The 14,071-nt window shown below is 38.5% G+C and overlaps 1 long non-coding RNA gene across 2 annotated transcripts in view; it reads left to right on the top strand.

The window, feature by feature from the left end:
• The window catches only part of LOC118169262, a 409,250-nt gene that overhangs the window by 319,154 nt on the left and 76,025 nt on the right, over positions 1-14,071 (top strand). The gene's annotated exons all lie outside the window — the stretch shown is intronic.

Genomic DNA, 14,071 nt, shown 5'->3' with positions numbered 1-14,071 from the left:
AGAGCTGTGCTGCCAGATGTATAGTTTCTTGGCCATGTTTTGAAGTCTAAGCATGAAAGGCTGGAGTTAAAGGTGAAGTTTGATCTTAATTCCCTAAGTCTGAGGAAAAGCTGTCTGGCTAGTTTCTTTTATGTATGCCGTTATTAGAAAGGACTTATGCAATTAAAAGCATTTTACATAAAACAATTTATGTAATTACTTTAAAAGGAGTGAATGTTGTCCTCTTGGGGCAAATAAAATAGGTCTAGAGCCGGTAGGAGACCAGACACATGCTTACCTTTACATATTGAGCAAACACTGAAAACAAACAGAAATTTCAAACTCTGGTGACTACATTTCTTCAGGGCAGAAGATGGGGCCCAGTCATCCTCAACATGAGTAAAGTTCCTGTTCAGAGAACAAAAGCCAAATTTGCAGTTTGTGGAGCCTTGGCCTGTGTGCTCTGTTAATGTTGTTCCTAGAGAAGGTAATTTGCAGTTAGTGGCAGGTTTGTACGCAGAATAAGTTATCATGCTCTGCCTGTTATCTACAAGAATTCAACTCTGCTATCACGACTCTTTACTAGGAACATTATTTCCTATTTTCAGTATCTTATGCTGAAAGTAGTTCAAAAAAATGTTAAGATCAACTGTCTCTGTCAGCAACCATTTCTTAACAGAAATATAATGAAGAATACAAAGGAAAATGTTGTTTAACAAAGATGGGGAGTAAATATTTTCTCTCTTTGTTTTAGCTTTCTTGAGGTAGTAATAGAGTTTGGTATACAGATTTAAGACAAACTTGGTAGATGATCTGCGTGGCTCCTCTTCCAGTCCACAAGTAGGAGCTACTCCTGGGCAGTTTTGTAGAAAACTCGCAAATAGAAGCAAACTATTTCCTACTAATCTCAAATACGCAGATTTAGTAACTGATTGAAATTGCCCTAGCTTACTGTGACGGAGTTCATAGCATTCTTATTTACAGGCAAGTGGAAACACTCCTAGTGGGCACAGTGTGATCTGGTAAGCAGAAGCATCATGACTGTTTGGGGAAATTCTTCATGTTTTCTTTATGGCATTTCTCAGCCTGGCAGGAACAGCCAGGTTAGGGATCCTGACAGTTCTGCACTCAAGGTAGAAGTGACTTGAATATGAATCAGAGTGCTTGTGTGTTCTCTGAACCTACCCAACCAATTTACAATCTAGCCAAACTAAATCATCTTCAGAACATGGTGACTGACTTAGTACCTGGAGAGAGCAACTTTATACCCAAAGCAGATCTAGTAGAAACAGAGTTAGAAATATTCAGGAATGGAGACTTTAATTTTGACCAAAATAGAAAAGAAAGAAACTTGTTTAAATCTCTCAAGTACATTACACAGATATTAATGCAAAATTTAGAACCAAAATATTCTGGCTAAAATCCTATAGCGTCCCCAATAGTGCCTTATGAGAAATACAGACGTTCATATGCCCTCCTCCAAACTTGGCATGTCTCATGCCATTTTGCCTCACTGAAGGAAGGCAGTGACCTGCTGTGGCCATCACAGTGCTGCAATGCATCGCAGCAAGAATGTTCCAGCAGAGGAAAGGAAGCACTGTTGTAGATCAAGTGAGAAGATTAGACTTTTGAACTAATATTCATACAAGATATCTGAAACAAAATATCTGCTATTCTGAGAGCCTGATTTTCCAAAACCCCGTAATTTTCACTTGGAAAAGAGTTACCTTAAGTTCTTGCACTGAAGTTGGTTAGCATCATCTCTGGGCCTTTGTGAGAGTAAAGAAACGTTGCAGCAGAGTGAGACTGATTCGGTAAAGATACACGTATTTCATGAGGTAGAGTCACATCTATAATGGTCCGAGGTAAACCTTGTATGTGAAACTGTCCAAAATCCTAGATACCATTGTCATCTGTGGAGAAGCCGTACTGACTTGAACTTGAAAAGTTCATGCATTTATATTCATAAAGTACTTTTTTGTTGTTTTCATTCATTCTCAGGAATCAGAAAAGTTTCAAATAATGATGAAATAGTTTATGAGTAGGAATTAAGTAAGTGAAATAAGTAGGAATATGAGTGCGAATGAAGTGCGTTAATAAAGTCATATAAACACTGTTTTAATTCAAAACGCAGTACATAAGTAACTAAACTGTCATCATTTTTATTTATTGGTTTTGGAAAGTATTTTAAAAGACACTGGCTTTCTTTTAGGTGAGCAGGGTGGTTATATTGAAATCCAAAGCTTTAATATGTGCCACTGTTAGCAGAGCTGAAATGAATGAGCAATGCTGGGCCTGCGTCAGGGAGGCTGTGGGGCCGGAGGCCTGGCGAGACGAGGCTGCAGCGAGGCGCCTGCATCACGCTCCTTCATCGCTCCTGAGCTCAAGCATGGCTCGGAGCTGTGCAGCCACGCTGTGCCCTTCTGGGATCACGGGGCTCCCGGGAATGTTAAAATAATCCAGTATCAAACAGACTGCTCAGAGCACAGTGCTGGCAAATAGGTGACAGGTTCACATGTGATTTACATGGAGTATTAATTGATTAACCCTGAGAGCCCTGTGGGTGATTACTGTGCTGATGAGTCATTTCTTGTGCTGATATGTAGGCCCTTCCTTTCCTCTGGCTTGCTCCCAGGTTCCCTGAGCATTGCTCCTGTGACAATCGTCCTACTGTATCCCAGTCTGCTCCTGTTTTGCACCACTGGTGATCCTGGCCAGGGCTGACAGCGGGCTTGCTCCTCAAGAGGGCGGGATGGGAGCTGGGGTGCTGTGGTTGATCCTGAGTGTCCTGGCCACGTGTCCTCCTGCTATGTCCTCTCTTACCTGAGAGCGGCAGGTTGCACAAGGGGAGTACATTACTCTTCTGTTCTCATGACAAGTAGCAGAGTACTCAAGAGGCAGCATAAAAATGCAACAGCATGCTCACAGGAGCAGTGGTGAGGGCCTGAAGACTCTATGAACAGATGCCATTTTATTGCACCAGATACTTTTAGACTGCCCCAGTATCTATTTTTCTCTTTGAAAACACTGATAGAAAGTCATGGTTTTCCACAAAATTCAGATGAAGTAACATTACAAGTGACTTTTTTTTCAAGTTCCTGAAAATAAAGTCACTTAAGAGATTTGCCACTTAGTATTTCTTATTTCACAGCTTGTTTTTAAAATGTCTTATGCGATAAAATGAGAAAAGATTTGAAAAACATGAAGGTATTATGTAACAGAAATAAACAGTAATTAGTTTTCTTTGGATATGTTTCCTTTAATTTCCTAAAGTATGCTGGAATGCATGTAAATGTAACCCGATATTCACTGTACTCTAGATGTTGTTATTATAACTGATTTACCCTGATAATTTGCTCCCAGTATGTAAGAGTGCTTACATATATGGGTGGGTTAGAGTTAATTGCCACACAGTTCTTTTTATTAGGGCTGTTGAGATTAGTGGCCCACACAAGTTTATGAAAAAAAAAAAAAATACACATTTACAAGCATGTTGATCTGATTAAGGCTGAGAACAGACATTCCGAACATAAATACATGAAAATCTGTAAACAAATACATGTAAAATAAGATAAGAGTTACATTTAGGCAATGTCTTCATTTGGTTTACCATTTTAAAAGGCACATGCTTTTCAGTTGATAATTTCATAGAGATTTATGCTGTATTTCACTTTTTATGGAGTAATATTCATCCCAAGAAAATCCAAGGTCACCAGGTTTGAAGATCAGTTAGTTGTGTGTGTGTGTTTTGAATAGATTTATTTTGCTGAATTTTTTGACTGTGTTTAAGAACTGAGTTTGATTAAAAACTGCTTAAACTCATATGTGACTTCTATGTACATTAAGAAAAAATGCTTAAAATCAGGCACATTTGAGGATATCTTTGCAGATGTGCAGTTTTAGTTTTTCATATTAAGTGAAGGGTTGTTAATGGTATCTGAATGAATAATACATAGAAGTGGATAAGAAAGATGTTATTTGACTAGGGTTTCACTGAGCAGCTATGATCATTAGTCTGTGCATGAAGAAAGAAAAAAATGGTAAAGAATCTAAAACCTGTCTTTGTCTCAGCAACAGTGTTCCAATCATTCCAGTGGACAAATCTGGTTATATCTTACGGCAATTAGTTTCCTCCAAACCCTTCTCACAAAATTGTTACTGCTGTGATTGCAGAATAGCGTTAAATCAACCTGAGCTAGTTTTAAACTTTAGTACTGAACTAAACTACTACTGGTAAATGCCTGAGGTAATTTAAAACTCATGTAAGGGTGCATTAAAGCTACATCAACCCTATACAACAATCATACAGCAAGAAAACGTTGGCGCCTTACTTCAAACTCCAGTGACTGGACTGTAGCCACACCGCCAGATGATCTAGCCTCATTTGGCTACTTGGGATTTTAATAATGGGGAAGGAAAGTTATTTGCTTAACCTATGTTGTCTCACAGAAATCCTCTGAAGGCTTCATTTTCCTTATCTTTATTAATATTTGCAGTTTCAGAAATTTTACTGACTAACTGTATAGCCCTACAAAAATATCCATTCATGAGCAGCACCCATTAAAATAAGGTGCTTAGGAAAGCTCTCACAGGAGGTATTGTAAGCAGAAGGGCCGTATGTCAGGTTTTTTGCTTTCCTGTTTTCATCAGAGGATGCTGGGAGAGAAACCAAATTATTTTCTGCCCAAAGCAGTCTGTGAAAACAAAACAAAACAAAACATTTCCTTTTGTTTTGTGTTGCTTTTCTACTGTGGTATACGTGCATATTTTGTGTGCACAGCTGAACAGGGTGTTGGATTATTATTGGTTGGTGAACAGCCATAATAATAATAATAAAGCTGCAGTAACTTCCAGCAGGTCTTCTGTGTCAGCTGTGGGAGAGAGGCCCTGATAAAGCCACCTCCGTAGCACCCAATGCAGTTTCTTCTCATTGAGGATTTAGTTGTCTTTGGAGTCTTGAAGTTTCTTGTCTAGCTACAGAAGCTACAGCAATTCCCTGTGCTGAGACCAACAGCTCACATTGTCCAGCTGTTGTTCTCCCTGAAACCTGGAGCAGGAGAAACCTTTGGAAGTAGCTGATTCCCACATCCTCAGGTGGGCTGGTGAGCTGACTACCTGGTGCTTAGTTGTCGATTTATACCAGATCAGGACTGTGAGGATGTATCTGATGTGAAAAGAAACCAGAAAATGCTGCTGAGATTCAGTGGGGCTGGAGGTATGACTGTTATGCAGGAGGGAAAAGATAGCTTTGGCAAAAGGAGCAGTTGCGTTTCTTAAACTGCAGAGCCTGACTGTCCCTGGAGCTCAGTATGTGTATCTGAGGCACTGCATAGTTTTAAGTAGTTTCTCTTATTTAAACTACCTTGATTCAATTGTATAATTATTTGATTTTTCTGCACATGTTCTCTCTGGAGAAAGTTCCCTAACAATTGCTGTTGCTATTAATATTATTAGGACAAATCCTCAGAAACACTGAACATCTGCATCTTTCTTGGGGGAACACCTGAGCCTACAGGTGTGTTCAGCATCTTAAAGACTTCTGGATAACTTGCCCTGTATTCTGGAGTTAATCCTCTTAAATGGTCAGGATTCAGACACAATTTTACCCTGACTCCCATCTCACATTTGGAGAGAACAATTTGTAACATGGGATACATTTGCACTTAAGTTCCCAGGAAAATATGCCACACATATTTAAACCACTTACTAACTCCAGCATCAGCAGGCATCTTGCATGTCCCTAAGCCACGAGATAAGGACAGGATCCTGAGGAACTCTTCACATTCAGAAATTCTGTGGATTTTGTTTTGTTTTGTTTTCCCTCAGGAGGGCACTTAAGATAGTCAAAAAGCATTATCTGAGGAAGAAGCACAATGGCATGGAACAGGACTGTTTGATTAGTCATATTAGGCATCTAACATTAAATAGAGGCAGCCTATGGTTTTTATTATTGCTCTGAAAAGCTGCACTCTGGGAGGTACTAGCCAGTAATTGGGCATGTGTGCAAACAAAACATATATCCAACTTGAGTTATGCATTTGAGAGCAGTAGAAAGATTATCATCATAACAGCCTTCACAGAATATTTCATATCAGGCAGCTTTCCACAGCTGTAGTTCTTGGTCTTTATTAGATCTATTATGCAAACACAGAAGGCTTCTTGAGTCAGCAGAAACTCAGCAAGCTGGTATGTGTTGTTCGTGCTGCCTTGCAAATCACTTACCCTAATCACCTAAGAGTTGATTAAAGTGGAGGTTGATTGGTTAATTTGCTCTCAACCTTGGAGAACCCATGAAATTGATTATTATAGTAGTTATTTAAAAATACGTGGTATGTCAGTCTTTCTTAGGGTACAGCTGACTCCTAAAGACAAACAAGAATTTATGGATCATTATGGAGAGAAAAAAAAAGGGGGGTGGGGGAGTAGGGAATAACTTCCTTGCTAGGCATTTGTGTAATGTGCTTTTAAATCAAACAGATTTTCATCAGTATCTCTACTTGTCCTCTGCTTGACAGGGTTCCTCTGACTAATTATAGAAGTTAGGGAATGTATGGACAGGAAGAGAAAAAAGAATGGGCAATAATAATTAGAGAGTATATATTGTATAAATATACATATTGAACCTCAGTTTACTTCTCTAACAATGTCCTCTCTGCAAAGAGTTAAAAGCAGTGAAGATTATTGGGAAAACCTCCCTCCTCCCCCACGTGCAGTAAAAGGAAAGATAATCTAGAAAATACCTTGTGTCCTGAGGGAAACGATGGGAAAACTATTAACAGGGTGGAGTACTGCTATCCTAGTTCCAACTTTCTAGAAAAATTTTACAGTTCCCAGCCCTGCCCTGGTGATGAAAAGGGAGAAAGGGGGCTGAGCAGTTTCCCAGCACTGCCCTGGAAATGTCCATGACTGCTGACAGGGTTTCTTGGGCTCACACAATATACCATATGTTTCTCCTAGCCATAGATGGGAGTTACTGTAATGAAAAGAGGATAACAATGCTTGAAAGATCAAGCATTTCATAAAGGAAAACATATTTACAGTTCTGCGTGTTGTTTTATCCTTTTGCTCTAAGTACTTTGGCTGAAGGAATAAATAATCACACAGAATCACAGAATTGTAGGGGTTGGAAGGGACCTCAAGAGAAATGCTTTGCTTATAAGGAAGCTCATTTTGAATCATTTTAATAAAGCACTGACAGTCTCCCAGAGCAAAAAGTTTCACAGTTACTAACAAACACAGCTGAGCTTAGGAGGCAGCACAGCGGTGAGCTCCTGGAGAGCCCTGGTACAGCAGCAGCACCACCCGGGAGAAGGGTCAGGGTGCAGGCACCAGGGATAAGGAGATTGCTGAAAGCATGGGTTGCCCTATCACATCTGCTTCCTTCCCTCATTCTTTGCAGAAAAGAAAGCATTAGATATCCAGGTATTTGGTCTCCACGTGTAAATTTCTGTTACTCTTCTTGACCAAGGCATTTTAGTAGGACTTCATAGAATTTACACTCTACCTTCTGTTTCACGGGCAGGAATAATCACATTTCAGTGTGTATGTAGAGTAGTCCCAGTACATGGTGTGGACAACTAGCTTTCTCCTCTGTGTTTCAGCAGTTCCTCATTATACATGAGCAAGGCCAGAAGTCTTGGGCCTGCCGTGCCGGACCCCAAAGCCCTCACATCTGAATGAATGTCACTAAGGGGAAACCTGTCCCCTTTCTTCTTTGCTTTTTCACCAGCATGGTTGCTCGTGGTCTAATCACAGCTGGCTTTTTGTTTTGTTTAGTTTTCAGTTTGGTGGGGAAGAGGGTTGGTTATTCTTGTTTTGTTTTGTTTTTCTTTATCAGCTATATTGGAGCATATCCCTGACTTCTGACTACAGGGCTGGTCCCAGCTGACTGCTGTAGAATCTTACACTCAGTGTGACTTACCTTCACAGGTTTCCTGAGTGCATTTATTGAGGCAGCCTCTGTTATCTGGCACCATTCACTGAAGTTGCTAAAATCCACCAAAATATAAGAACTGCATCTACACGCCTTCTTTTTAGTTGCTGTCTGTGTCTTTGTTCATACAGTTGATTAATTCTTCCGTACAATGCCTTGAGGAATTAGTGTGTGAAGTATTCCATCTGATAGATCTGCTGAGTGCATTTATGAAGACATCTTCCAGCAACTGTATTGTCATACAGCTGTAGAGGGTTTGTCTTGAGTCCTTACTGGTAAAGTCATGTCTGTGTATTTCCTAGTGACTGATTTATGCCTGAGAAGAGATGCTTGTGGGAGCCTGCTAGCAACTGTTGGGCTAAAATGACACGCACACACAATGTTTCCATGTTTTATATTGTCAACTCATTTCTTCGTCAGGTAAATGGAGTGCTGTTCAGAATTGTGTATTTTTTCTTTTCATAAATTATTCAAAAGAGTAAGAACAGAGGAAAAAATGGGCATGCAAATCCTTAGTCATTTTAGTCATTTTCTTGCAAACATTGACACCTTGCAAGAGCTGCAAAGGTCCAGTCCAAACTGACTAACCTGCTAGGAGCAGCGATTTGCTACCTGTAGCTTTAAGCAAGTCTAGCGGTACATTTTCATTCTGAACAGGTAACAACCTCACTACTGTGTACAGCATTTTCCAGCTGGGGTCCACACTACCAGTTGATTAGAGGCTTTTCATGCTGCTAAAGGACAGTGAATTGCTGTAGATCAAATACTAGCAATAAAGGCAGATGACCTCCTCTACTTACTGGGAGGAATTTGGAAGAGGGAAAGCATATGTATTTCATAAGCTGCCACATTCAACTGTCAGAGAAAAGTTACAAATCTGTAATCATCTTTCAGATGGATATTTCTAAGCAGATATTTTTAATCACCCGTTTTTACAGATGGCCCTCTTTATTTGTTAGAGCACACTCTAACATAATCCAGATTTTGTGTTCATACTCCAGCACCTGAGACTCAATTAATAAAGCTAACAGTGCAGGAGAATAGACAGGGCTTTAAAACACCTATATTCTGACACAGAGTCTTGTGCTTTCTGTACATGAATATACTTTCTATTATCCCTGACCAAATATGGAAGTAGAGACTGATTTTGCAATGTTTTTGATATCTTCCACTTTGTGGGATTTTTCCAGTGGAGGTATGACCTGTGTGCTGAGGGCTGAAGCTTGAGAAAATGCATTTTTTCTTTATGTTTCTTTAGCAGATCCTCTGTAATAATGCACGGACCACAGGCTGAAGCTGCTCGAGTCCCCTGTTTTGTCTATATTTGGGCTCTGGAAGCAATGCTTCTGTAAAACCCCATAGGCTTTGTGATTCTATGCAGTGGCGCAGGATAAGGGCTCCCCATAGAAGGTGTATTTTCAAGGAATGGTTTATATCTGTTTTAAAACCATTTATGCAGTCAAAGCATTTTTAACATAACTGAGGAGCAGACCCCTTGTCAACCGGAGTGCACATGAACTCATAGTTAATTTCTGTTTCTAAGAAACAGACAAGGGTGAATACCAAAGTAGTACCATTTTGCTCTATTTCTTCTCTTAACACACAGCAGTAGTTTTGCCTTTCAAAATTGTGCTGGAGCTACAGATTCATTAAAAGATTTTCACTGTTGCTGATAGTGGGGCCTGGAGGTGCTAGGCATGGCATAGAGCAAAGCAGACAGACCCAGCTGTCACATGTAAAATAAATAAATAAAAATATATGGAGGGAAGATACATAACCAGCAAGCAGTACAGAGGATAGTACAAGCAAATCTCAAGTGAGATCCATGGCTTAGGGCTCAGTTTGATTTTTGAGAAGTAGTTAGTCAAAATGGAAAGCGAATAGAGAGTTTAAAAAGAGAGAAGATTACTCTAGGTATTGAATCACTGTGTATGACTGAGAGTGTGAAACAAGCGCATAGAAAGTAATTCAGTGTAATTTCAGTCTTTCCTGTGTGTTCAGGGTGGTTGCTCCAGCTTCAGAACAGAATGTGTGAGCCCTCCTCGCTGCCTTAGTGCAAAGTCCAGCAACTGTGGACCATGGTAACTATCCCTCTGCTAGCTGTATATAAATATTAATTACTGAACATGTCACTTTTAATCATTGTTTTAAAAAAGTGCAGGTTAAATTATCAAAGGGTAGAAATCACAAGAAATTAAGTCATTCTGTTATGTTTTTATTCATGTATGAAACAGAAGGATGCTTATCTAGTTATTTACAGTTATTAAATCAGTGATGTTTGTATCATGCTGGAGGACAGCAGATGAATGAATTATGCTCACAGTGTTTTAATATTCTATTACTCTGTTGAATGAGAGAGAATGATTAGCAGAGATGGGCTCATTTTACAGAGCAGAATTTCCCTACCATTAAGATTCAGACATTCTTAGCTTGGAATCATCATTGCTGTTGGAGCAATATGGCATCCAGACACCACTCAGGTGCCACCAGCTTTCTGCTTCATGTGGGGAGCACTGTCCATTTGCAGTTCTTGGAGAAACATCCAGGACCCGCCGTTACAGCATTTACTGAGATTTTTGAATTGTCTGTAATCTGAGTGAAAACAAGTATTCTCAACATTTTCTAAGAAAAAAGAAATACAGATCACCAGCTTTAGGGAAAAAAAAAAAATAATCCATTGTTTCCATGCATTGCAATTATGTTTTTACTCACATTATTAAATAACACCTTGTGTTATGAGATATTCTTGAACTTTGTGAAAAAGTACATTTGTATCAAAACCATCTGCAGTGCAGAACTGTTTCATTGACATTTTCTGGTTTTCATACACTGATTATTTGTAGCATATTATCACAATATGTAATAACTGGTCAGATTTAACTGTCTTTAAACTCCCTAATCTGTTTATGTGAAATATAGTCCTATCTCAGCTGGAGATACTATCCTCCACATTTTACAGAGAAGTCAGCTCCTCATGGTTACCAACCTTTGAGGTTTTTCTGCATAGTATTTTCTCAAATACCCAGAACAAAATGATCCTTGATATCACACAGAGAGTAGCAGGTCAAAAATTATTTGACATTAAATGTTTTTATATAAGAAAATGTCAGTTCATTTTACATTTTGCTGAAGCACGTCAATTTTGATGACATTTCTTTAAAGGTGGTAAGCACACTGCTAAAAAGCTATCTTTTAGACTTTTTAAAAAGCACATGTCACTTTGAAATTAGTATTTCAATCATTTATGTATAGACTATGATATGTATAATATTATCAAGTCAAAATAAGAATGAAATGTATTGAGTTTATCAACACAAGTGTTTTTCTGAAGTTTGTTGTGTTTCTGAAGTTGAAGTATGGTATTTCCTATGAATTGAAGAGCTAACAAATTATTGTAGGAAATTTAAGCCAAAATTCTCATAAATGGAAAATCCAGATTGCACTGGATTTGTACTGGTGAACTTCATAGGCAACTCTGCCATCCTATGCATTTAGACAGCAATTATCAGCTGTACAGAGTAGCTGCACTATAGAACAATTGTGTAGGGTGGCAATTTTGTAGAAAAGGAACCATATCTTCTTATAGATCTCAAGTGAATACGAATCAGCATTATGTTTGTTTCCTACACTAGAAAAATGCACGTCTTGTACTGGAATGTGTTAAGAGGAGCATCTTCAGTAACATGTATGAAATAATCCTTGGGTTGATGGGTTCCTTTTACAGATCAGAATTTCCCTACCATCAAGTAGGAAATCAAAATTCTTACCTTGAAACTGTCCTTGCTGTTGTAGCAGTATGGCATCCAGAGACCACTCGGGTGCCACCATCTTTCTGCTTGGCACTCTGTCCCACTTAGCACCACACCTCTAGGAAGTTGTGGAGCTCCAGGTGAAAGCAGGGAGAAAAGTCTTGAGGAAAGAGTGGATTATCGGGTTGTGATGTCTGCAGAAGACTGAATGAAGCCATGGATACAGTCTTCTGGTATGTAAATGTTTTCTTAAAAGAGAAAGGAAACAATCTGGTTTTCAGAGAATCATTTGTTTCACTGTCTAGAAGGAGAAATAATAGGCCTAAATTAAAGCAAAAGTGTTTCAGATTATAACTACGTTAGGTAATTAGGTGCAATAGGAGCTTAGTAGTAGATCTAAACAGTTGGTACTAATGCCTTTACGTCTGCACTAATGAACTTTCCTGTTTTTCTTTAGACTAAATTTAGTCTGGTACCCTAGAGTGAACATCCCCACCATCCAGGAGGTTTGAAACCGCACGAAGAACTAATCATTGGTTCTAGCCTGTTCATTCCCCTTAGGTGTTGGGGCATATTTGATGTGCACCTGTAGCAGATCTTTGGTTTAGTTTCCTCCAAATGGATTCTAACTTATGAGCACCAAAAATGCTCTGTGGACTGAAATAACATGATACTGACTTGAAAACTGTACTACTGCTCTGAACCAAACCACTAATGTAAACAGCTTACATTATATTACATACGTAATGCAGACATCTGCTCATGCTAGAGGCTTTGTGTCAATGAATTAGATTGATGCCTTGGAAGAAGTTAGATGTATTTGTCAGGTATTGCATGAGTATAGCTTGTTTTCTCAAGGTCCTTTCCAGTGCTGTTTTCTGTGCTTTCATTGTATAGATAACATGTTTTCTACCCTGAAAGGGGGAGACTGGGATAGATAAACACTATAATCAAAATGTGTAAGGGATCACTGGCCTGAGTGCAGAAAGAGATGTATTTAGGTCTTGGGGATATGAATAAACTAACCCTACTGCAAATTGTATAGTACTGATGTACTGTCAATATTTTTAAGCTGGTCTCCTGGCTTTTTCTTTGCAAAAAATTACATTTTTAAAGTTTAGTTGTGCTGCCCATTTAGGGACCACTATTTTTCTATTTTATTCTTACCATCAAAAGGGAATGCAGGCTTCTTGCAGTTACAAAACAAAACAAAATGTTTAAGTTAAAAAAAAAAAAAAAAAAGCCTATCGTTAGTATTTGTGATATTTTTAAAAACCTATAAAAATGTAAAAATGGTCTGCTGATTTCTAAACTTACTCCTTAATTGAGTGACATGAATTTTAATTAATTAAATAGTTGCTTGAATTTTTAGGTGAATTAGGATATAAGTCTGTGTTCCCTTTTTCAAGAAAATGAAACTAACTGGGGCATTATAAAATGGCAAAATCCATATATTCCATATATATGTATATGTATAATGGAAGTATATAATCCATATACTTCCATTGCTTTTGATTTTTTGAAAGTTTCTAATTGCTATTAGGTACTCAAAGTGTAGGTGGTTCCAAAAAGAGTGTGGTTACAGGTGCACTACAACCTAAGTGCGATATAGCTTGCTTAATACCCTGTGCTTACACTAGCAAGCTGGGAAAGTCCTCCTGGATTTAGACTGTAGAATGTTCCCATTTGAAAACATCAATTCCCCCATATTTTATTTGCTTTTACTTTACAGGCTTTTCTCTTTCTTCAATGCATTGTTCTGTTTTAATCTCACCTTTTCCTCTTAAGCTTTTTTCCTCTTAAGCTCTATTTCCCACTCATACCTAGCTAGACCAAGCCCTTTTTCAAATGAAGGCACAATTCTGCAAAAACTGTATAGATATATTTTAACCTATTTTAAAGCTGTGATTAATTTAATTCTATTAAACATTAGTCTAATTTAGTGGTACTTGGAATGATAATCATTTTGTATGAGGATTTTCTGAGTTTGGGTATATTTTCACCCAAATTAGTTGAATCCTTCCTAGTGGCGCTAGGATATCATTTTGAAATTTGAGAAATTACTGTATAAGAATTTTTGGTAGTGATCATGTGATGTTCAGGCAAAGAAGAAAAATGCCATTAAATTCAATGGCTGCCTGTATTTGTCTTTCTCAGCGCCCTTCTAGAAGGAGGAAGCTAGACTCCTTTAATCTCCACGCTGACATTGCTTTTAGTATTTCTTGGTATCTGACCAGTTGCACTCTGCTTCTCTTGGATGGGGAATTGTGTGTACTACTTCCTTGCGTTCTCCTTTCCAGCTTTATGAAGTACAGTCATATTTGAATCTCCTTTGGGTTTCAGCCATCTGATTTCAAGTTAATGTCTACTTATAATATAAAAGTCAGTAATATATGCATCTATGCTGACC

The sequence above is a fragment of the Oxyura jamaicensis genome, chromosome 6 (assembly GCF_011077185.1).
Source record: "Oxyura jamaicensis isolate SHBP4307 breed ruddy duck chromosome 6, BPBGC_Ojam_1.0, whole genome shotgun sequence".
Lineage (NCBI taxonomy): Eukaryota > Metazoa > Chordata > Aves > Anseriformes > Anatidae > Oxyura > Oxyura jamaicensis.
The sequence above is the reverse complement of the archived record's forward strand: the minus strand, read 5'-3'. Positions and strand labels throughout refer to the sequence as shown.